The sequence below is a fragment of the Dama dama genome, chromosome 28, assembly GCF_033118175.1.
Source record: "Dama dama isolate Ldn47 chromosome 28, ASM3311817v1, whole genome shotgun sequence".
Classification (NCBI taxonomy): domain Eukaryota; kingdom Metazoa; phylum Chordata; class Mammalia; order Artiodactyla; family Cervidae; genus Dama; species Dama dama.
In genome coordinates, this window is record NC_083708.1 from 55,451,931 (window position 1) to 55,476,390 (window position 24,460).

A 24,460-nucleotide genomic window follows, 5' to 3' on the forward strand; every position below is an offset into this window, starting at 1 on the left:
TGCTAATTGACTCAATCATTACCTTCATGAACAGACGGTGATGTTTTCCTGGACAGAGAATAGCATGCATTTAAATATACTCTAAAATCACACAGTGAAAGTCAATTGATGTATAATGGAAATGAGGAACACTGAGGATTTTGGTGATGCCATTTTAAGGCTTTTACATTTCTTTTAAAATTAATCTCCAAAAATGTGATACAAGAGCTTGAATATTTTCTAATTTTACCTAGAAAAATAATCATTGTTCTGATTATTCCAGGACTCTTATTTACACTAAACCTAATATTTCAGCTAAGGTAAAAGTAATGATTCTCAGACTTTAGCAAGTATCAGTCAACTGGGAGTGAAAGTTGCTCAGTTGTGTCCAACTCTTTGCGACCCCATGGACTCATCCATGGAATTCTCCAGGCCAGAATACTGGAGTGGGTGGCCTCTCCCTTCTCCAGGGGATCTTCCCAACCCAGGGATCAAACCAAGGTCTCCCACATTGCAGGTGGATTCTTTACCAGCCGAGCCACAGGCAAGCCCAAGAACACTGGAGTGGGTAAACTTATCCCTTCTCCAGGGGATCTTCCCGGCCCAGGAACCAAACCGGGGTCTCCCACTTTGCTGGCGGATTCGTTACCAACTGAGCTATCAAGGAAGACTGGAAATCTTGTTAAAAGAGTTTGCTGGACCCCATCCACCAGTTTCTGATTCAGTACTTCAGAGGTGAGACCTAAGAGTTCACTTTTCAAATGTGTTTCCAGGGGATGCTGATATTGAAAGTCCAAAAAAGTCATTTTAAGAAAGACTGGATTAAAGGGTCATATCATATGACATATTGATAATTAGCTGCAAATATATAGTCTCAATAATGGAAGATTTAGGCAGTTATTTTCGACTTTTTGAAGGACCGCAAATTGGGAAAAAGACTAGACATGTCTCTTTAGATTTTAATCAATGAGTGAACAACTACAAAGATTTCAACTCAGACTTTTTTAAAAAATGCTTTCTTTTCTAGTAGACAGAGCAGTCCAAAGGTAGAATATATGAACTGAGGAATAAGGATTCTTTGTTGTTTGAAATGTTCATATTGAAGGTCTAGGACAAAGGCAAATTCAAAGACAGGGTAAGGATTTGGCACTATGTGGTGCTGGGGATTTCTTTTAATCCTGAGCTTGTGATTCTAAGGGATTTCTTAAAATGATCCATCTGAATTACTGTCTCCAAGCCAGAAGGTATCTAAAACATTTATCATTTGATGATTGATTAGTCATGAACGGTATGTCAGTTTCCTGTGGCTGCTATAAAAACTTAACACAAACTTGGTAACTTAAGATAACAAATTTCTTCTCTTAGGGTTCTGACTTCTCTGGAGGCGCTGGGGCAGACTCCAGTTCTGACTTTGCCCAGATTCTCTGTTCGTGTCTGTGTCCCTCCAGCCTCTGCCTCCTCGATGACAGTGCCTACCCCTCTCCCATCTGTGTCAGAGCTCCTCCCGCCCTCCAAGATAAGCGCACTTGCCATTGCATTTAGGGCCCACTCAGACAATCCAGGACAACCTCCCCCTCTTCAGATTCTAAATTTAATCACTTCTGCAGACACCTTTTCCAAATAAAGTAACATTTATAGATTCCAAGTACTAGACCTAATATCTTTGGGGAAATTATTTAGTTTACTACAAATGATCTCTTTCTTATGCCATTATGATATTAATTTACTATTTAAAATATTATTACATAGGAAGTTTTCTACTTTATAATATTTTTGCTACAGTGCAGGTAAGAGAAAAGACAGAGGACAATATTTACTAATCAGTTTTCCTACATGAGGGCAATTTAACACTTTTTTTCAAAATGAGATTTTATGAAGTCTCTCAGTCGTGTCCGACTCTTTGCGGCCCCATGGACTGCAGCTTACCAGGTTCCTCCATCCATGGGATTTTCCAGGCAAGAATACTGGAATGGGTTGCCATTTCCCAGATCTCCAGGAGATCTTCCCGACCCAGGGATTGAACCCGGGTCTCCCACATTGTAGGCAGACGCTTTACCATCTGAGCCACCAGGGAAGCTCTTATATAATATAGAGATAATGTTAAATATTTCTTGACAAGTATAAAGGAGAATATTTCACTATATCTTCTTTTGGGGATATGCAGCAACTAATCTCAATAAAACTGACCTAATTTACATCTCAGAGCAGATATACTCATGAATAAGTGGACAAGGGGCTGATTATTGAGCTAGTTTTAACAAGTATATAACAATTTTTGAATTATTATAAACCTAAGTTTCAATATTCATATTTAGTAAATGAAGTTTGACATATTAAATTCATTAAAATTGAAAAATATTGCTGCACCTAGCTTATTTAGGGACCCAACATATAGTTGTTGAATTGTATTTCTCTGAAGACTGTGAAAATGAAAACAGAGATTATCAAATTTTCCAAATGTCAGCCAAGAATACTGAAAATTTAGAGAATTGAATACCTCAATTTTTATTTTCAACATATATTAGAAGATTTTGCAGATATAGCCTTTGTTAGGCTTAATTTTCATCCTCTTGCTTATTAGCAATTTAATACCAAAGCTTAATTAAATCATATTATTTGCAATCTTTTAAAATTGACATGCTGTATTTTTTAGAACAGTTTTATTGCAGTGTATTTCATATGCCATATAATTCTACCACTTAAAGACTGGATTCAATGGATTGTAGTGTATTCACAGAATTTTACAACTACAACTGCTCTATAATTCTAGAACATTTTATCATCCTAGAAAGAAACCCTCTTCTCATCATTGGTCATTCCCCATACTCAACACCTACACCCAGGCAAATACTTGTCTACTTTCTATCTACTCTAAACATTTCTTATAAAATGGATCAGACATGAAAGTGTCTTTTTGAGTGGTTTTTTCACACAATGTATGTTTCTAGGTTCATCTGGTTGTAGTATGGATCGGTACCCCCATTCATTTTCATTTTGCTACCTTACACTGTGTTGTCTAGATATATTATGTTTTATCTACTATTCAGCTGGACATTTTGGTTGTTCCCACTTCTTGGCCATATGAATAACAATGACCCCAATACTGGCATATAGTATTTGGTATCAAACAAAATCATATTGGAAATTGTGCTAATAGAATCTGTGTGGTTGTGAAGACTCTGAGAACAAGAAAATTGAAACTGTTAGTTACCACAATACACTAAGTGGTATATTATATTAGCCATTGACTCCATAATTCTAAAATCTTAGGTTCCAAACACTGGAACTACAGTAAGCATTAATAATTACCCCCAATCTCCATGTGCTGATATATCCATTTACACAGTAGAATACAGATTCTTTTCTATACCTTGAAATAGGGAAAATATTATAAAACTTCCATGGAAAACAGAAAGGCCCTTGAGATCCTTAATTTACTCAATCTAAAACTTTTCTGAATACTAGACTGTCCTTATTACACTTGATCTATTAACCTGACTTCTAAATGCTCATTTAAATGATTTATGTATTTGTCAGAAAGAGATAGCTCTCATGGTTTGATAGCTCATTTCTTTTTAGCACTGAATCATATTCCGTTATCTGGATGTATCATACTTTAACTATTCACCTACTAAAGGACATCTCTGTTGCTCTCAAGTTTTGGCAATTAGGAATACAGCTGCTATAAACATCTGTGTGTAGTTTTGTGTGAACATAATTTTTCAATCCTTTGGATAAATACCAAGGAACACATTACTGGATTATATGGCTAGAATATGTTTAGTTGTGTAAGTAAATGCCAAACTGTCTTCCACAGTATCTGTACTATTTTGTATTCTTACAATGAATGACGATTCCTGTTTGCTCCACATCCTCACCTGCATTTGGCATTGTCAGTATTTTGGATTTTAGCCATTCTTATAGGCGCATAGTTCATATCATTGTTTTAATTTGCATTTTATGATGTAGAAGATCATTTTATTTGCTTATATGCCATGTTGTATATCTCCTTTGGGAAGATGTCAAAGTCTTGGCCCACTTTTTAAATGGATTGCCTGTTTTTCTCTTGTTGGATTTTAAGAGTTCTTTGTATAAGTGGGATAATAGTCCTTTATCAGATGTGTCTTTACATTTTTTTTTTTCTCCAGTCACTGGCTTGCCTTTTAATTCTCTTGTGATAATCTTCCTCAGACCAGAATTTTCTTTATTTTAATGAAATCCAGTCTATCAATTATTTGAGCCATTTTTTGACACATAGTTGACAAATACATTCCAAAAGAAATAGTTTAGTTACAATATTCTGATGTAATCTAGAGTATATGTTTTCAATGTACTTGTCTATTTTAAAGAGAGAACTAGTTTTTCCTACAAAAGTGGATTTTAAAGATAAAAAAAAAGATTTAACAGAGTAACACATAACAAAGCTAATAGCTTATTTTATATAACAATAATTTACACTTATCTGGAAACTGTCCACTTATTACCAAAAATATGTAGCCTCATCTCCATAGTATATAACCTGGTAAAAATAACATATTAATAGGTTCATCAGTATCAATTAATTTTACTCAAGTGCTACAAAAGACTACGTTTATTAAATAGGTGCAAAATTATGCAAAGTTCACTCACCACATTTCAAAGTTAAGCTAAAATTTTGAACCCAAGTGCAAATACCTGCATTTTTGTTAAAATTTTAAAACTGTTACATGTTTGAAATATCTTAAAAGTGAACTTTAGGCAAACAGAATCACAGTACTTGCCTTGTTTCTGTTTTATCTTGCTGAAGTCAGAATATAGCAATGCTGGGTCACCTCCTGTTCTCAGACTCTATTCTTATGATGCTTTCTTTGGATTTCTATTGTTTCTGGGAAAACCAAGACTAGATGTTTAATCAAATCTTGTTTATTATCTCCCTGGAATTTGCTTGGTCTAAGTCACATTGCTTTAACCACCAGTTTTCAATGCTCAGAATTAAGACATTATTTGACCACAAGTTGTCATGAAGTGTAAAAATGCAGTATGCAATTGTATATGCTTTCCTCTGTCTTCTATGCATTCTGTAATGCTTTTCCACTTCTCTTCTTCCTATGGTTGCACATTTCAAGCATCTGAATTTTATTTTAAGTCAATTGGAAACATTAGGTTGATGTGGATTATACACAGGGGATCTGAATGGGAAACTTGTTTATTTCATCCATATGGGTTTATTGTAACTTCACCAGAAAAACCTACAAAAGAGCACCTCAGTGAGAGAGAAAATGGCATTATTTTTGTTTTCAGCTCCAAAGGGGGAAACTAAAATTTCATCCCAGGGAGCATTCCATCTAACCAGATCACTCTTATGTTAACAGAATCCAAGCCACGTGGCTCTGCCTTGCTCTGCTGAACTTAAAACTACTTATTACTGTGCTCCCCTGGAAATCTAATAGAGTTTGAAATTCAGAATACTCAACATCACCTGACAGGTTTCTCATTTCAAATGGTCAAAACTCCATAGAAATGCACGAATCTATGACTCCTTTATTTCTGGACTGATGATGTTTATTCTACTTGGATGCACAAAGGGCCTCGGACTCTGGTATTCCAACAGCTGCAGAATCTGGCCAAGCAAGGGCATGTTTCTTTGTGAAGCTTTCCCGATGCTTCAGTTATGGTCATTTGTTATAAGGTGACATTGTCTTTAGTATGTGAGACATTATATTCTCTCCTGAATGAGTCATACAGTATCTGAGATAAGCAGACTGCTTCAGACTGAGTTATTTTTCCAATCTAATTCTTTTACACATTATTTGGAAAACTCTGAGAAACTGAAAATGGTGTCTTAGTCTCTGGTTTTCATGCATTGTCAGAAACTTTCGAGAGAGTGTACATCAAAAGATTTAAGCGTTTAGCCATATCACAAAAGGAAACCATGGATTTTAAAACGTCATAGAGAGAGAAAACAAAATACATTAAGTGATGGTGAATTTCACAATTTCTGACATTATGGAATGAAGTCAAAGGGTTAGTCATTTCTTAACTCTTTGAAGGCAGAAATTGTTTTAGGGGTTGATTTCCTAAAAGCATAACTTATCAAGTGCTAGTTCTAAAGCTATGTATATTATTTCATTGAAAAGCACAACTAGCTTTTTTCTGAATTAAAAAAAAATGCAAATAAAGGAAGAAAAATATTCCTGATGCAGAAACACACATGTAGCTCGCTTGCTAAGTCTTTCGATCAATTGAGAAGGACTCTGCAAAATACCAATAATTATAGATGGAAAGCCTAGATGAGAGGTAACATTTATTCATAGCATCGATAACAAACAGAGCACTTCATCTGTGACTCTATTTTACCATCATATTATTTAACTTTGATTCTAGCCCAGTAGTATAGATTTTACTTTGTTTTACTTTGTATAGATCAGAAAAAGAACCGAAGGACAGAAACTGTCTGCTACATTGACCAAAGTCATACAGGCAGTAGATAGTAAAATGGAACTCAAATCCTGGCTGCTTTAGTTAACTTGATTTACTTCTTGCAGGGAGGATTTATAAATTTATTTATTTTTTTTTAGAATTAACATTTCACGTATGTCTAGAAGGTACATTTTGCAAACATACAATAGATATTCATTTTCAGGTCAAAGTTAATAGTCAAGTTTCCTTTGAATTGATTGATAGAAGTCAAATTGACTGTTCACCTTTTCGATATTATGAAAAGCCCTAGTAACTGACCTAAAGCTAATTGATTTAGTAAGGCTGAGAAAACATTACCTCTCAGAGAAGGGCTAGTTTTGAAGAAGTAAATTTATCTTCCTGCCAAACAATTCTGTAATGGATCAATTAGATCCTGAAGTCCTTATATTACTAGAAAAACCTGCCTTCTCTAGTTAGATTATTAATCACCTGACTTTTACTTTCCTTGCCCTAAAGCAAGGAGTGACAAATTTTTCTACAAAGGGCCAGATAGTAAATATCTCAGGCTTTACAAGTCACATGTGGTCTCTGCCACATATTCTTGTTTCCTTTCTTTATTTCTTTCTTTTTTACAATTAAAAAAAATTTAGTTAGGAGCTGTACAGAAACAGGTTATAGACAATATTTGGACCAAGAGCCCCTGACTTGTAAATTCCTGCCATAGAAGATTGTTTTGTTTGCCACTGACCCTAGAAGTTGTTCCAAGATAATGATCGTTCAAAGTTCACTACATATAGTTTAAATTCTTTATACCTGTGTATATGCATTTATATATACATATAAAACACAAAGAGTATACAGCGATATCTATAGGGGTTAAAAATTTTTGACCTGCAAATTTTTATTTTCATAGAGTTAACTTACTTCAGAGTTCAGTGTTTCTCATGCCATGGAACAATCTGCCTATTTTTCTTACTATGCTTATCATGTGGCCTCTATAAGTGGTATTTGAAGATCAGGAAGAACTATTTTAGTATCTTTATGTCCCTTTTAGATATGTTTACACAGTCGACAATCTGAATGCAATTAAGTAGAATACATATTGTTGTAAGAAAATTCACATTAAACACTCTTGAATGATCTTTCAACTGTTTTCTTTCTAAAATGTCACCTTTCCTGGGCTGCCAGCATGGCATCACTGAATATGGGGCCAGAGTGAGACAAGCACAATCAGCTTTCACAAGCTGGTGCAAGCTGGCTCTAGCACATCACTGGCTTCAGTCAATATGTGTGCCCTCAGACAAGATAATAAATATACAAAAGCTAGTAAGGCCTGTCATAGTCAACAGTTTCTAGTTGGACATGTTGTCATTTGTAATTTCTCTGTTCATAGCATATCCAAAAGAGTAATTTGCCTTGGGTGCTGAGTGATAACACTAGAAAAATATTCTTAAGCGTAGCATGTTAACACTGGATTTGGTGGAGTCTATGAGTCATTGAATATGACTTTTGTTGAGTGAGTAGGAAGGACCTTGATGTCCCAGCTGCATTTCCTTTTGGGTTGTGCCAAGTAATCTCTTGGGGACATGGGTCTCTTCTATTATATAATCCTTCGGGGGATGCCTGGGAGGGTTTTTTTTTTAATGCCAGGAAAGAAAGTATTATTAATACTAGTGAAGGTTTACCAAACACCTTTCTTTTATTTCAGCTATTTAAACAGAACTCTTACAATAATATTTTCAGTCATTTTTCATGTCTTTAAGAATTATTTGCATGTGTGAATTTGGATTTATAAGCTCCTTGTATGGAGGAACCTCATCTTTTTATAAAATCTATTTATTTCTAGTATCCATCACACTGGGTGTCATGGAGAGGACTTTAATGAATATTTTGTTTTATTTATGAATGTACAGAAGATATCAGTTATATATGTATGTGAGAAAATGTAATACAAATGGAGACTTGATTACAGAAATAAATGTGTTACCTATTAACACCTCTTTTTCATATCCTTGGCATTTATAACAAAAATATCATAAAACATTCTAATCAAGTGGCAAACAACAGATCAAAGTACAGATGCATTCTTTGTTGTAGAAATCCTGCTTCTGATAATGAATCTGCCTATGCTAATTGATTTGCAGGTGCACTTATTTCTGAAGTCTTAATAACATCCTGGGAAGATGAGCAGGTAGATCCCATCAGACTCCTTTTGAGATAGCAATAAGATGGTTTCATTTTAATCATGTACAACAAGCCAAAAATGTGATTGAGGAAAACCTCACATCTATAGGCAATTCCCAAGTCTGTTTATATATAATTTGGTTTGGCTAACGGCATTGCTTTGGATGTGCCTAAAATAGTTTTCTAGTTTATTGTGAAAATGTAGAACAAGCAGGTTTCAACTTCAGCCTCTAATAATGTCTGCCTCAGACAACTAAACAATGGGGCAAAATATGTACAACCTTTAAAAAGCAAAAACAAGATTGATAGAAAACTGTAGGCAAAAATGAAGAATGTGAGCATCCAGGGACGTGATCACAGCCTTTGGAACCACCCCTGTCTCATGTCCATTTAGAATAAGTAGAATACTGCTTTCTGTTTTTTGAGGTTCTTTTTCAGTCAAGTACATGTGGGGACAACAGACACATAGTAAGATCCATTTTTTGGAGTACAGTAGATAAATATATAGAGCTATATAACTATAACTGCCGTAAGGATATAGAATTCCATCACTGAAAATTTTCCTGTACTTCTTTATTAACACTCTTTTTCATCACCTCCCTGCACCCAAAATCCCACTATCAGGTTTTATTTCTCTAGCTTTATCTGTTAAAAAAGGTTGTGGAGATGAATTCATGCTCTTCACTTTATGTCAGACTCTACTATGTTTAGCAAAATGTTTTTACATTTATCCAGTGCTTCTACTGCATAAATGGGCCATAGTTTGTTTATTCCTTCACCAGAGGCTAGAAAAGGGTTTTTCACAGGTTTAAACTGTGTCAAATAAAGCTGCTATAAACAGTATTGCACGGATCTTTATATAAATGTAAATTTCACTTCTCTTATTAAACGTGTAGCATTGTGTTTGTATATCATATGGTACATGTATGTTTAAGTGAACATAACTTCATGCAAGAGACTAGCGTGCTGTTTTTCAAAGTGGTTCTACAGTTTTTCATTCCCATCTGCAATATATGAATCATCCAGTTGTTCTGGGTCATCACCATTACTTGGTATTGTCAATTTTCCTTTCTAACTGTAGTCATTCTAACGGTTGTGTGGTACAAGCTCACTGTGGTTTTAATTTGCATTTACTGAAAGCTAAGGGAACTAAGCCTCTTGTTATGTATTTGCCATCTCTATATTATTTCACGGTGCAGTGTTATTTCAAAGCCTCTACCGCCACCTCTCTTTTAAACCGTGTTTGTTTTTTTCTTATCATTGAGATGTAAGAGTTCTTTACCCATTCTGTAAAAAAGTTCTTTATAAGGTACATGATTTGTTTATCTTTCCTCCCAGACACTGGTTTCTCCTTTCATTGGTTTCCAGTATCTTTTCTGAAAAATGTAAATTATTAATTTTGATGCAGTCTAATTTTGGCATTTTTTAAATGACTTAAGTGAATATTATTCTAGCTAAGAAATCTTTGTGAAACACATGGTAATAAACATTTTCTCCTATGATTTCTACAGGAGTTCGCTGATTATGGATTTGAGTTTATTTTTATATACAGCTGTGTAAATGTTACAGCTCCATTTGTTAATGAGACTATATTCCTTCATGGAATTAACTTTATACCTTTGCAAAATGTGTCAAAATGCATCAACCTTGTGTGTGTTTCTGGACACTCTGTTCTGTTCCGCTGGTTGATAGAACTGTAATTTTATGAACAAAGCACCCACTTTGAGCATGATACCTTTACACTGAGGTTTCAGATCAGGAGCTGTACGGTCTCTAACTTTGCTCTTATTTTCTCAAAACTGTTTGGCTATTCTATTTCCTCAGACTTAAGACTTTAGAGTCAGTTTGTTGATGTCTACAAAATCCTGTCGGGAATTTTGTTGAAATTGACTGCTTCTCAGATGTGCTGAGTCTACTGATAAGCCAATTAAAGTAATAACTTGTCTCTAATACTGTATTGCAAGTTTTCATTTCTAGCTTTTCCATTTGATTCATACTTACTATTTCTTTATTCTGATGAGTTTCCACATTTGCTCATAAATATATCCCACCTTTTCCCCTGGATCTTTTAGCATATTAGTTATAGTTATTTTAAAATTCTCTGTCTGATAACATCAATCGCTACTTCATATCTAAATCTGATTCTGTCAGTTGTTTGTTCTCTTAACAATGGTTTTCTTTTATTGCCTTGTAATTTTCATATCTTGATAAAACTTTCCCTCTTGTACACTCCTGTAAGAAAAAGAGCCTTCTTTGTCTCTTTTAAATCAGCTTGTTTCGACCTGAGACTGTTTTACTTGCTATTTCTTCTTCTGGAATGTTATTAAGCCAGATAGTAATATATCTGCTTCCTGGTCATTCAGTCTCAGCTGGAATGTCTCCACAAAAAGAATTTTGCTGACCATTCAAATACAAGTTGCCCACTGCATATTCTTTAACAAGCAAAATTGTTTTATCTTATTATTGAAAATATTAATTATTGTCCCTTAATAGTATGCTTCCAAGAGAGTATCATGTTAAATATTGTCTTAGTCCATTCAGGCTTATAACCAATAGAAATTTGTTTCTCGCAGTTCTGTAGGCTGGAAGTATGAGATCAGATTACCATGAATGTTAGATGAGGACCCTCTTCTGGATTCCAGACTTCCTGTTGAACTATTATATCATGAAAGAGATGAGCTAAGTCTCCGGGGCCTTTTCTATCAGGGCATTAATCCAATTATAAATTGGCTCCACCTCATGACGTAATGATTTTTCAAAGTGCCTCCCTTCTGGTACTATCATATTGAGCATCAGTTTACAACATGTGAATTTGGCAGGGGGAACAAAACCATTCAGGTCATAGCAAATATGTTATCTGCTCTATCCCCAGTGCTTAGAATAATAGAAGGCAAATATTAGAAAGTCAATAAATAATTAAGTGAATGATTTTAGCAATATTTCTCAAGCAAGAAAACATCATATTTTACCTTATACAAATATTCTTTGATGTCTCATTCAACTTATAGTTTCCTCTGTATAAGTTCTGTATAACTATTTTTAGATACTTTGGTTTGTTAAGTTCATTTCTAGACATTTTATGTTTTCTATTGTTATTTTGCATGGAATTGTTCTTCAGTTTGTTTTCTTTATGGATATAAGGAAACTAATGATATTGTCTGCAATTTTTGGTAATAGTCCACTTTATACAATATAATACTAGTTCTAGTTTGATTTTTTTTCATTTTTGTATTTTGAATTTTTCATAGGAAGTCAATTGGAGTTATTAGGAATAGGAGAGGTGAATCCTCACTAGAGTATAGATGGGAGTAAATAATAATCCCATGAAGGTCTTTTTTTCCTAAACACACAAGTTCCTGTATAATTTCCTTATTTGTATTGATAATAAGAAAAGACTGAAGAAGTACTGAACACAAAGCACTATCACAAGAGTGATATGAGTGAAATCAAACGTGTCTGAATTATTTCAGACATAAAACAAGTTATTCTATTTTTTCCCTTTAAGTGCTTCATTAGTTATATTTTTTAGAGCTTTTATTTGTCATGTTAACTAGTCATTTTAATTAGACTTTCTTTTCTTCAGGAATTGTTGTTTAATTTTGTCAAATCATCTTTTGCAAACTTTTGGGATAATCTTTCTCCTTTGATTTCATTATGTGATGAATGCTACAAATAGGCTGTAGAACATTAAACATTTTGTTTTAATTTTCTTTTAATACATTTGTGGATTAGATTTTTAGTTACCTACTTGGAGAAGACTCTTGAGAGTCCCTTGGACTGCAAGGAGATCCAACCAGTCCATCCTAAAGGAGATCAGTCCTGGGTGTTCATTGGAAGGACGGATGCTGAAGCTGAAACTCCAATACTTTGGCCACCTCATGCAAAGAGTTGACTCATTGGAAAAGACCCTGATGCTGGAAGGGATTGAGGGCAGGGGGAGAAGGGGATGACAGAGGATCAGATGGTTGGATGGCATCACCAACTCGATGGACATGGGTTTGGGTAGACTCCAGGAGTTGGTGATGGACCGGGAGGCCTGGCATGCTGCGGTTCATGGGGTCGCAAAGAGTCAGACACGACTGAGCGACTGAACTGAACTGAACTGAACTGAAAAGGGTTTTTGCATATACAGCAGAAACTCCCGTGCTTGCTTTGTTACAGTGACTTGGTTTCTTTGAATGTCAGTGTTCTCAACTATATGATTATACTGCTCAGACTTTCTTGGATTTCTCTGTGGCTAGAGTTCAGATGATGTATTACAAGCAGAAGTGCAACTTCACTTCTAGGAAGTATTCTTAAAAGGATCTAATGTAGCCAGGATATGTACCCTTTTGTTCTTTCTCCTTTCTCCCTTTTTTTTAGGCATATATTTCTATGTTGGAGCTCCAGCAGCCCTTCTAGACCATGATCTAAAAAGAAAGCCTCCTATGAAGAGACTAGAAGAGAAAGATACCAGAAACCTGGGTCTCTGATGTTTCTGTAGCTGGTATACCAGCCCCCACCTGCCTATATTTGAACTTCATTTATATGAGAAATAAATTTCTACCTTAAGTGACTGTAATTTTGCATTTTCTGCTGCTTCACCTAAACCTAATCTTCATAGATTAGGTTTATCCATAGTCATAAGTGAGATCAGTCTGCAATTTTCCACTTTTTAAAATCTATCTAATGTTTTTGATATAAGATATGCTAACTTTGAAAAGTAATCAGGATCCTCTCAATCTTTTCCTTATTTGAAGATTAAGCATTTACCTGCCATAGTCAAGGGTAGTTTTAGAAATACTTTAGAACAGTTTTTTCCTTGGTTTAAATATTTTTCTTCTCTCTGTGTTAGTTAGCATTAGTATTTTAAGAAAATTGTCCATTTCATTCACTTTATTCAAGTTATGTGCAATTCTAATGTTTTACCCTTTTCTGTACTATATACTGCATTTGATATAATATGGATTTGAGTATTTTAGCTGGTCAGACTTGAAATATGATTATAAAAATTATGTATCCAGATTTTTTCAAATAAGTAAAATTTAGCTGTAGACATCAATTTGCTTTTTTTTTTTTTTTAGCAGATTTGTTCAGTGTGTGGTTTAAAGCTTCAGCCTCCTCAGAAGGGCTGTGGGTTTTAAGTGAGTCACTTCTGAACTAGTCCAGAGACTTGAGTCACGACTGATTTAAGCCACTCTTTGTTCCAATCATCTTTCCATTACTTGACTTGGGAGAAAGCAGGGGATTTAACTATGGCCGAAAGATATGAAGTGAACTATACTGGGAAGTGCCTGGGATTAATTTTCCTGTTCTTCAAAAGAGATACAAAGAATACACATTTAGGCATCCTCATTCACGTCTGAAAGAGACCCCTAGGAACACTGTAATGATGTTGTAGAGCTGGGCTTTGATGAAATCACGGACAGAGAAGGGTAGAGTGAGGAGCATCACCCATCCCTTACAGTGTAGTATGTGGAGCAGCCCTATTTTGAACTTCACATCTTGTGAGATAATACACTTTATCAACAGTGATGTCAGTTGAGTTAGAGTTTACCTGTGACTAGAAGCTTCTTTACTAATATACATTTCTCAATTTTTTTCTAATTTTTTTCCATTTTTATGTTTCAAAGTAATTTATACAGTTATTATTATTTTTTTGCATTCTCTAAGTTCTCAAGCTGTATATGAATTTAGTTTGTTTCAACACTTCTGTATGTAATAATGAAAAGCTTTCTATAAGTATGGCTTTAGTTATAGATCAAATTGCATTAGCCTTATTGTTAAAAACTTTTATTATTTAGCAATTGTATATAAGTATATAGACATAATATCTATATCAAAATATATATATACATAAATATGTCATATGCATGTTGAAGTGTTTACTTTAACTAGAATATTAATATCCACGTTAGTCATACTGGATTCTAAATTTAAGAAAAGTAGTGTAGAATTATTCCTTGGAGAGATGAAGGTATATGTTTCCTACTATAGTGACTAGTTTGTCCCATGAATATAATCACTTAATAATACATAAAGTTCAGTGCGTTTTTAAGCAATTTTATTCTCATCTATATTATTTATTTTTTGCTTTCTTGGCCTTTCAAAGATTATTTTTTCTGGTAATTTACTATGTTTAAACTATTTTAACTTTATCAATTTCTTATATAAAATATATGTGATAATATTGCTGATTGTCTTTACTTGGTTTCTTTTCCATTACATGCATAACTCCACATAAAAATATGCCACAAAATAATTGAGCCTCCCAAATTATGGATTATTTTTACTTTACTCCATTATTTCAAATATATTAATCTCCTTGATGCATATATTAGGCATCAGAAATTCTCAGAATAATCAACAGAACCATTTATTTATAGCTACTGCCATACACAATGAATTTTATCCCACATATGAAAGGGTATAGTTAGAAGAGAAATAAAATATCACTACTGACATTTTTCTGAAGCTTTCTTTATGATGAGTATAATTTAACTTGTCGTTGTTCAATCATCCAGTCGTGTCCAACTCTTTGTGACCCCATGGACTGCAGCACACCAGCTTCCCTGTCCTTCACTATCTACCGGAGCTTGCTCAAACTCATGTCCATTGAGTTGGTGATGCCATCCAACCATCTCATCCACTGTCATCCCCTTCTCCTCCTGCCTTCAATATTTCCCACCATCGGGGTCTGTTCCAATGAGTCAGCCCTTTTCTGCTGAATGAATACCACATACATGATTTCTGGGTACTATTGGGGAAAAAACTCGAGGTACGTGTGGGTTTATTCAAGAACTACGTGCATCTGTGCTAAGTCGCCTCAGCCATGTCCCTCTCTGCAACCCTGCGGACTGTCGCCCGCCACGCCCCTCTGTCCATGGGATTCTCTGGGCAAGAATCCTGGAGTGGGTGGCCGTGCTCTGAGGGCCTCTTCCCAGCCCAGGGATTGAACCCACGACTCCTGTGGCTCCCGCGTTGCCACTGGACTCTTTACCGCTGAGTCACTGGGGAAGCCCTCATTCAAGTCCTAGACAACTCTAACCCTTATCCCGAAAGCAGTACGTAAAACACTCTCTCTGTGTATACAGTCTAGTCCTTTTTCATGTGTGATTGACCGCATTCTCTGAGAAGGAAGAAAGGCACAGGATGCGTTCCATCGACACCAAGGGAGTGTTTATTGTTGCTCCCTCACTAAATCTTGACCAGCTCTTGGTGACCCGATGGGCTGCAGCACACAGGCTTTCCTGTCCTTCACTGCCTCACAGCGCTTTGCTTTTTTGTCTTTTCCTAAAACTGGGTCTATTTGCTGGTAAAGAAAAATGAGCTCACTAGTTCTGCTTATTTATTTTTTAAAAAAGGTATATCTTGTTTGTTTTTCTTTAAAAACAGAAGAAAATAATCCAAACATGCCCTTCATGAAGACACTATGTAGTACTTTCATAATTTCTATATATTTCAGAATTTTGATGAAAATAAAATGAAAACATTTAAACTGAAGGTAAACTAAATCTAACGAACCTTATTGTGTCCCTTAACAGAGCAACTAGAGGGGATTATTTCAAGGATACCTGCTTCAGCCTCTCAGGAGGAGGACTTGGACACTGCTTTGCTCATATGAAGACGCTCTGGTGCCTTTTCTCTCTCCTATTGGGCATGACTCAGCTGACCTAACTGGTAAGTAAAGCTTCTTTTCTCTTAGGTTATTCATTCCGTTCATGTGGTGATAGATGTGACAATTTGGGAACAGGCATTAATATTAAGTTTTGCAACTTGGTGAAGTCCTGCACTGCCTGTTCTTCAATGTTCATTAGTTGAGGTTTAAACTGCAGTGGAGTAGGCACATCATTAATCCTGCCTGCGGAACGTAATACCTCAAGCAAAGTCACTATCTTGGTAATATTGTTATAGAGTCAATTTTATAGACACACACAGAGAAAAGCAAATTCACTAGATATGCCCAGGAAGCAATCTGAAGAGTGGATTTCATAATGTCATTGAGGACTGGAATCAATAAAGAAGTTCTGATGACTAAGAATATTACCTGCCTTTTGTTGGTATACAACTATAACTCATAAAGGACATGTATAAAAATATAATAGGAAATGACCATAACTATCAAACTGGTCATTCTTAGAAGTTGCACTAATGTTGAATTGATTATTAATAAGATTAACTTTGACTTATTTTATTTGGATTTGTTTCCTTGCCTGAACTGATTGGCATTATAATGTTGAAATACAGAGGATGGACTATAACATTCCACTTAAATATTTTTGTTCTGGGATTTTATGGTAGACATCACACATCTGCTTCATATCTTGCTCTTTATGGTATTCTGCTTCACTTGATTAATGGTGTGATTGTACCAAACATTAAGCTACTAAGAGATGTTAGTGTTTTTATAAATAACCTTTCATTAGTGTGATAAAGTTCAAATACTTTTCTCTATTGTAAAATGTTTATTTTATGATCGATTTTGTTTGCATTTATAAAACTGAGAAATCCCCTTATCTGGATAATATTGATGATCATCAGGACTCCCACAGTCTTAACTGAGTTTTCATCTATCCCATCAACAGTAACATGTAAAGATTGCTGTTTACTAGTATCCTAGCCACTCAGAGTTCTTTAAATATACTCCTTTACTTATTCATGCATTCTATTTACTATCCCAAGCAGCAAAACTATTATATGTTCTACTCAAGCAATTGACTGATTAATTAATGTATTCATTCAAGTAATACTGCCTGATTGTCTACTATGTAAAGACAGGAATATCTCAGAGACATTATGGGTTCAGTTCCAGACCACTGCAATAAAGCAAATATTGCAATGGAGCACGTGTGTATGCTAAGTCACTTCAGTCCTGTCTGACTCTTTGTGACCCTATGGACTGCAGCCCATTAGACTCCTTTGTCCATGGAATTCTCCAGGCAAGAATACTGGAGTGGGTTGACAGCCCTCCTCCAGCAGATAGTACCACTAAATTTTTGGTTTCTCAGTTCATATAAAAGTTACTTATACTCTACTGTAGACTATTAAATGTGCCAGTAGCATATCTAAAAACCACGTACACAGTTTAGTTAAAAGTGTATTGCTAAAAATGCTAATTATCATCTGAGCCTTTGGTGAATTATAGTAGTAACAGTAGCATAAAAGGTAACCGATTACAGACTATCGTGACAGATATAACAATCATGGAAAAGTTTGAAATAGTGTGTGAATTACCCAAATGTAACACAGAGACGTGAAGTGAACAAACGCTGTTAGAAGAACGATGCCAATAGATTTGCTTAAAGCAGGGTTGTCACAAATTTTTGATTTGTAAAAAATGTAATATCTGCAAAGTACAATGCCTGTATAGAATAAATCACATATGTTAATGGAGTAGTAGTGGAAAAATATGTAATAATCTCCCATTAGCTTTTTAAACTGTATTAATTTCAATATGAATCTCTTTTTCAATATGCTAGACAGCTTTATGTTGTGAACACTACCACCTACTCTTCACTATCAGTAGCCCTCTTTTTAAAGCATCTTTGATACCTGTGTCCTAGTCACTATTCCATTTCTGATATTCACCTCTCTCCACTGTATATTTTCCTATAAAAACTCTTTTCCTCTCCCGTATCCTGTGTTATCAATTAATTTCTAATTTGAAGGAAAAAAATCAGTATGTATCAATTTGCATTTTAATACATAAAACTCCTGAAGACCTGATTGTTGGAAGAGCATCTCACCAAAAATATGCTTTGAATGGTCTTTTTCATCCTTGCATAATTTAACTCTGTGACATAAATAACCAGGCACACAGATTATTAGCCAGTAATGTGGTGAAAAACTGTACAGCTGCTTCACTTGCCAAGATATCTTTCAGTTCTTTGATTGTTTTTATGAATTGAATCACTTCTCCCAAAAGTTGCTGAAGTCCTAATCCCCACTACCTATGAATGTGACCTCAAGTTGGACAAAAGATGTTTGCAGATGATTAAGTTAAGTGGTCATTTGGGTGGCCCCTAATCCAATGAGATTGTTGTTCTTATGAAAAATTTAAATACAAAGATGGCAGGTCTGCTGGCATATCACCAAGTGATGATGAAGATGACTACAAGCCAAGCAGTGTCAAAGACTGCCAGCAAAAATCAGAAGCTAGGAGAGACATAGAACAGCTTCTTCCCCACGGAGCTCAGAAGGAACCAACCCTCTTCTGACACTTTGATCTCAGACTTTTAGCCTCCAGAACTGTGAGACAAAAATTTCTGTTGTTTCAGCTGCTTAGTTTGTGGTACTTTATTATGACAGCCCTAGGAAACAAATACAGTTCTTTTCTGGATTCTGCCGTGAAACACATGCAGGGATTGGAATGATGGCTCACACATAGCACATTTTGTCCAGCATTTTAAACTCTTGGTATTGTGGAATTCTTCCTCTGCATTTCACCAGATGATTTCTGGCACTCCCACATTCTTGCCCTCTGCTGAGCTGAGGTTTGCTTTTATTCAACCCGGGAAATCATTAGGGGCCTTTAGCAGCAGAAGGCTGTTTACTGCAGTCAGATTCACTGGTAAGTGGAGCCCTATCAACAATACAGCACTGGAAAAGTCAATTTAAGCAATAATTTGCCATCCAGTCCTACAGTTAGTTCTGAATATAAAAAATTTCAGAAAGTCTTTCAAAAAGATTTTATATGATGCTATCTGCTAGTTCAGTGATACAATTTAATGGTAATGAAGAGGGAGGCAAGACAGGCCTTACTGGTTTTCTCCTGCAGTGAGATCTTTCAGGTAGGGGCATAGCATAATGACATCTGTAAATGAGGGAGAAACAGCCAATAAGTCCTGAAGATAAGAGAGAGCATATTGCTTTGTTGGCATGATTAGCTAGGGAAGCCCTAGAGAGTTGAGAGTTCTTTTATGTCTTTTGACTTGCTCAACCATCCCTATTTTTCCCCTCATCTGTTAGCTAATGCTCAAGTTTTACATAAGACTAAGTGCCAAGACCATGAATTCAGCTGAATGTATAAGAAACCTACAGAAAGGAATTCTGGACTTTGGTTTTTACTCACTTGGCCCAGCAGATAAAGAAATAAGAAATTCTTTTCCAGTAAGAGAACTCTCTTAGCTTCATTCTTTGCCTCAAGACAAGAAGATAGAAGTTGAATCTTGGCGTTCTTTAAATTATCTAAGACCTCAAAAGCAATCCCTTCAGTTCTATAATTCCTCATCCCTTCAATTCCTATCCTAGTGCACTCAGGATCCCAGAGTCCTGCTCTCAGTAGGACTGTAGTTCTAGTTACATTATGCAATAATTGAATTAGGCATTTCACCACAGCATGCTATGGGCATTTAGGTTACCATTGTATAGTATGAGGCAGTTGACAAGATAACATTTCTAGTATCCTACACTTTTCTGAGTGTTTTTGGCTGGCAACTTACTTTCTGATTCTATTTCCTGTATAAAGTGTTGTGTTCTGCTTTTGTGATTTGGTTGTGAATAGCAAATCATGATTTCCTTTGTCTGATGTAAAAGAAATTTACTCAAAGGATATGAGGGAACACGCTAGACTAAAGGGAAAGCTGAACAGACGGGCTTGGAACAAACAGAAAACAGGGAAATTCAGGACTTTTTATAAGCAGGAAGTGTTGATTTGTTATTGATAAATATGCATAAAATTACTCTAGGCAGATAGAACTCTGTTATTACTAAAAGGTGTTTGCGACAAAAGCTAATTACTTTTCTGGATGAACTAAGTTGGCTAACATGAAACTATGGAGATTATTCTTTAATATATAGACAGGCCTATAACTTCTTTTTGCCTGGCACGTGAACCTTCCTATAAAGAAGAACCATACTCATGTTATCCAAAAAGGCAAGTCAAGGGAGATTGAATTTCAAAATTGCCAAGTAAGCAAAAAAAGGAGTGAGAGCATTTGTGTCCCCACACTAAAATATTATGCCTTTCTTGTCCCAGAGAAAATTCCTATATTAATGAATACCTTAAAATCCATGCACGTGCATTAGGATACTTCTACTTGCAAGGAATAAGCCGAACATGAATGAATAAGCATAAAAAGGATTTATCCGCACTATTTACACTGGTTGTGTAAGCAGCCAGTGACAGCAAAATGGACCTGGGCAATAAGAATCAGAAACCAAAGTAAAATCAGGATTCTTTCTTCTTGTTGTTCATATTCCCTTTTATTTGTATTATATCTTAATTGCTGAGATTAAATTCCACACATGAAGGTGAAAGTCACACTGTCATATCCACCTCTTTGAGATCCCATGGACTGTAGCCTGCCCGACTCCTCTGTTCATGGAATTCTCCAGGCAAGGGAGGACTGGACTGGGCTGCCATTTCCTTCTGCAGGGGATCGTCCTTACCCAGGGATCAAACCTGGGTCTCCTGCATTGCAGGCAGATTCCTTACCAACTGAGCCACCAGGGAAGCCCAAATTCCACACATGGTGAGTGACAAAGTCTAAGACAACTTCAAATCCACAATCTTACAGCTCTGCATTGACAAAAAAACTCTCTCCTTGCCTAGACAGAATTTAAAGAAAAGTTCAGGAAAAAAGTAAGCCCTAATCCCATGCCATCACCTATGGTGGAAGACCACAAGTCCCAGTTTCGTAAGAATAACCCAGTTGCCTTGTTTATGTCTATTATTGTATGTTTGTGAAAAGCCTTTCCTTTCACCCTCAGAGATAGACGGGTTGAGACAATAAATGCTATGGTCAGCCCTACGTCCTATGGCTGGCTGCACCTGATATAATGTAAAGAAACTTGCTTTTGTCCTGGTCAGTCCAAAGTGGATGCATTCACCGTTCCATCCAGGGAAAGTCTCTGGTTCCAAGGAAGGGTCTTGTGTTTGGGTAAAGAACTTGCCGATTTCTCTAGAAACCACATTTTACATTATGTGACACTAATTTCCTAGTGGAACTTATGTAATAAATGATCAAATGAAGCCAATATGGGCTTTTAACATTTTTATTGACTGTCATGAAGCAAATAAAATTAAAAGCTTATAAAATGCCCAAGTATCCTGTGTCCTGTGAGAATGCCTACATATCTTTTTCACAAACAGCTTCTTTTTTTTTTTTTTCTTTTGACTTTTTTTTTTTTTTATTTTTTATTTTTTATTTTTTTTTTCCAGTGGGTTTGGTACATATACACCATGGAATATTACTCAGCCATTAGAAAGAATTCATTTGAACCAGTCCTAATGAGATGGATGAAGCTGGAGCCCATTATACAGAGTGAAGTAAGCCAGAAAGATAAAGAACATTACAGCATACTGACACATGTATATGGAATTTAGAAAGGTGATAACGATAACCCTTTATGCAGAACAGAAAAAGAGACACAGAAATACAGAACAGACTTTTGAACTTTGTGGGAGAAGGTGAGGGTGGGATATTTCAAAAGAACAGCATGTATACTATCTATGGTGAAACAGATCACCAGCCCAGGTGGGATGCACGAGACAAGTGCTCCGGCCTGGTGCACTGGGAAGACCCAGAGGAATCGGGTGGAGAGGGAGGTGGGAGGGGGGATCGGGATTGGGAATACATGTAAATCCATGGCTGATTCATATCAATGTATGACAAAACCCACAAACAGCTTCTTAAGCACTCTTTGGTGAGGATTATTCAGTTGCAGTGCGCTAACCTTTGCTAAAAAGTGGACCCCAAAAAATGAACATACAGCTACTTGGCATAATACCCTGACAAGAAAGATGTGTGTTTTCATTTCTCTTTCAAAACTGGTAAAGGAGAGATTTACTTCTTTTTGTTTGTTGTAAAATATCAAACCTAGGGAAGAAAGTGTAAATAGAAATTCTCTCAATTGGGAAATGTCCTTTTAAGCTTTCATTCTAGTTTTTCTGATCTGAGAGCAAAGAGGATTACAAAGAACTCTTATGTGAAATTGAAAGATATATGTATTTTTTGGTAGCTCAGGGAATAAGTACAACTGGGAGCTTTGTTAAAACTGCCGTCTCCCGAGAGGGAACTATGCTAGGAAACAGAGAACTAGTCAAGTTTTAAAGACAAAGACTCAAAAAGGGCATTTCAATACTTTGCTTCGAATCCAGGAAGAAGGTGAAAACCAAACGATTAGAAAGGCAGGTGTTCCATTCTTCAGATTGTGTTTAGCAACCAAAGCCCTTAGATAGGAAAGCATGAGAAGAGGAAATTCCAAATCTGAAAATTCAGCTTGGGACCACACCTCATTCCTTTTTTACATGCCTGGCACCTAGTAGGATCTTTGTTAATAAAGTTTCAATGAAGTAATGGGGAATTAACATGTCTCAGAAGTCTGGATAGCAGTCTGTAGAGTGTGCCATATTTTTATTAAGATGCAGATATAACTTCAGTTTATTCTTCCATAAATTTACAACTGCTGTTTTTAACTCAATAAATACAAAATTTTCTATGATAACTGAGCATAAATAATGCTAACAAAGTCTGAGGGGTTCCTTCTGAGAAACTGATAAAACTTTGGAAATCTCAAAATAAAACTTTGGTGATAAATACAACTCCTGGCAATTCAAAGATGGCCCAAAGATTCTTCATGAGATCCTTTGGGATTCTAAGGAAGACATGTTTACATAGGAGAGTTGAGAGGCAACTATATAAAGAATCATGTCCAATGAGCCAGGTTTGGTTCTGCTAATAACTGTGTAATTTGGAACAAATTAAAATCTTGTCTTTGGTTTTTCATTTGTACAGTAAAATCCTTCCTCAAATTGTTTTCTGAATGGGATAATAGCAGGCTGCTTATTTTAACAAAGATTTGGTAGTAACTAAAGAAAGAAAGATGTTACTGTATCTGTTCTGGTTAGAACTCCTAGCATAAAGGGAAAATTCCCACAAGTCTATGAGGTCTGTACAGAACTCCAGGGCTACTAAGTATATAGCTGTTCCAGTCATCCAGTTATCCACAGCTGTGCAATACCTATTTCAAAATTCCAGGGCTGCTGCACAAAAATACTCATTTATTTTGCTTACCAATGTGCAATTTTGTCAGCTAATCTCTACTCAACACGCTGTCAGCTGGAGCTGTTCACCTTGGCTGGAGGACCTACTTACAAAATGATTTAATCTCCTGACTGGCAATTTGATGCTTGTTCTTGAGCCTCTCCATGGGACAGCCAGCATGGGCTTCTTCACTGCTTAGGGGCTGATTTTACAATTTTTTTTTTTTTTTTTTAGGGGCTGATTTTTAAGAGCAAATATCCAAAAGATGAAATGGAAGCCATCAGTTTCATAAGGATTGGATATAGAAACTGGCACAGCATCATTTCCACCATATTCCCTTGGCCAAGCAGTGATGTAATCTGGAATAAAGGGAGAGATTCAGACAATCTCGAGAAAGGAATGGAAACCCACTCCAGTACTCTTGTCTGGGAAATCCCATGAACAGAGGAACCTGGGGGGCTACAGTACAGAGGGTCTCAAGAGTCAGACACAACTTAACAACTAAACCACCACCACCACAAAGATAATGGGAGAAATGTTGAAAAATCCTGGAGCTATCTTCAAAGCCACAACCACAGTAATTGCCATGCTCCCTGAGACAAGCTTTGTTCTTTTTTGTATTTAGGCAATATTATTTTTAATGTTTGGCTAAGCATTTTATTTTCTAGATGAAAGACAATCCCCGCACAAATGGATTTTTCAAAAACAATCCCATGGTTTAAGAGACCTTTAAGGACAAGCTAGCACTCTCTGCTGATTTGAAAGAACTCATCTCTATTAAAACACACACACATAGCACCCTTATTCTATTATATATCCCCAGGAAGCAAGTTGATCAATATGCAGGGTTTTGCATTGGTTCTAGTAACTTAATATCATTCTCATCAACTGAATCTCATCCTGTACCCTATAGGGTTATAGTAACCCTATAA

At 35.9% G+C, this 24,460-nt stretch overlaps 1 long non-coding RNA gene across 1 annotated transcript; it reads left to right on the forward strand.

The window, feature by feature from the left end:
* The first annotated feature begins 665 nt into the window (after positions 1-665).
* Positions 666-24,003, forward strand: LOC133048110 (uncharacterized). Its single transcript, XR_009690955.1, has 3 exons — positions 666-714; positions 16,086-16,221; positions 23,763-24,003. It is a non-coding gene; the product is annotated as an uncharacterized LOC133048110 (long non-coding RNA).
* The last annotated feature ends 457 nt before the right edge of the window (positions 24,004-24,460 follow it).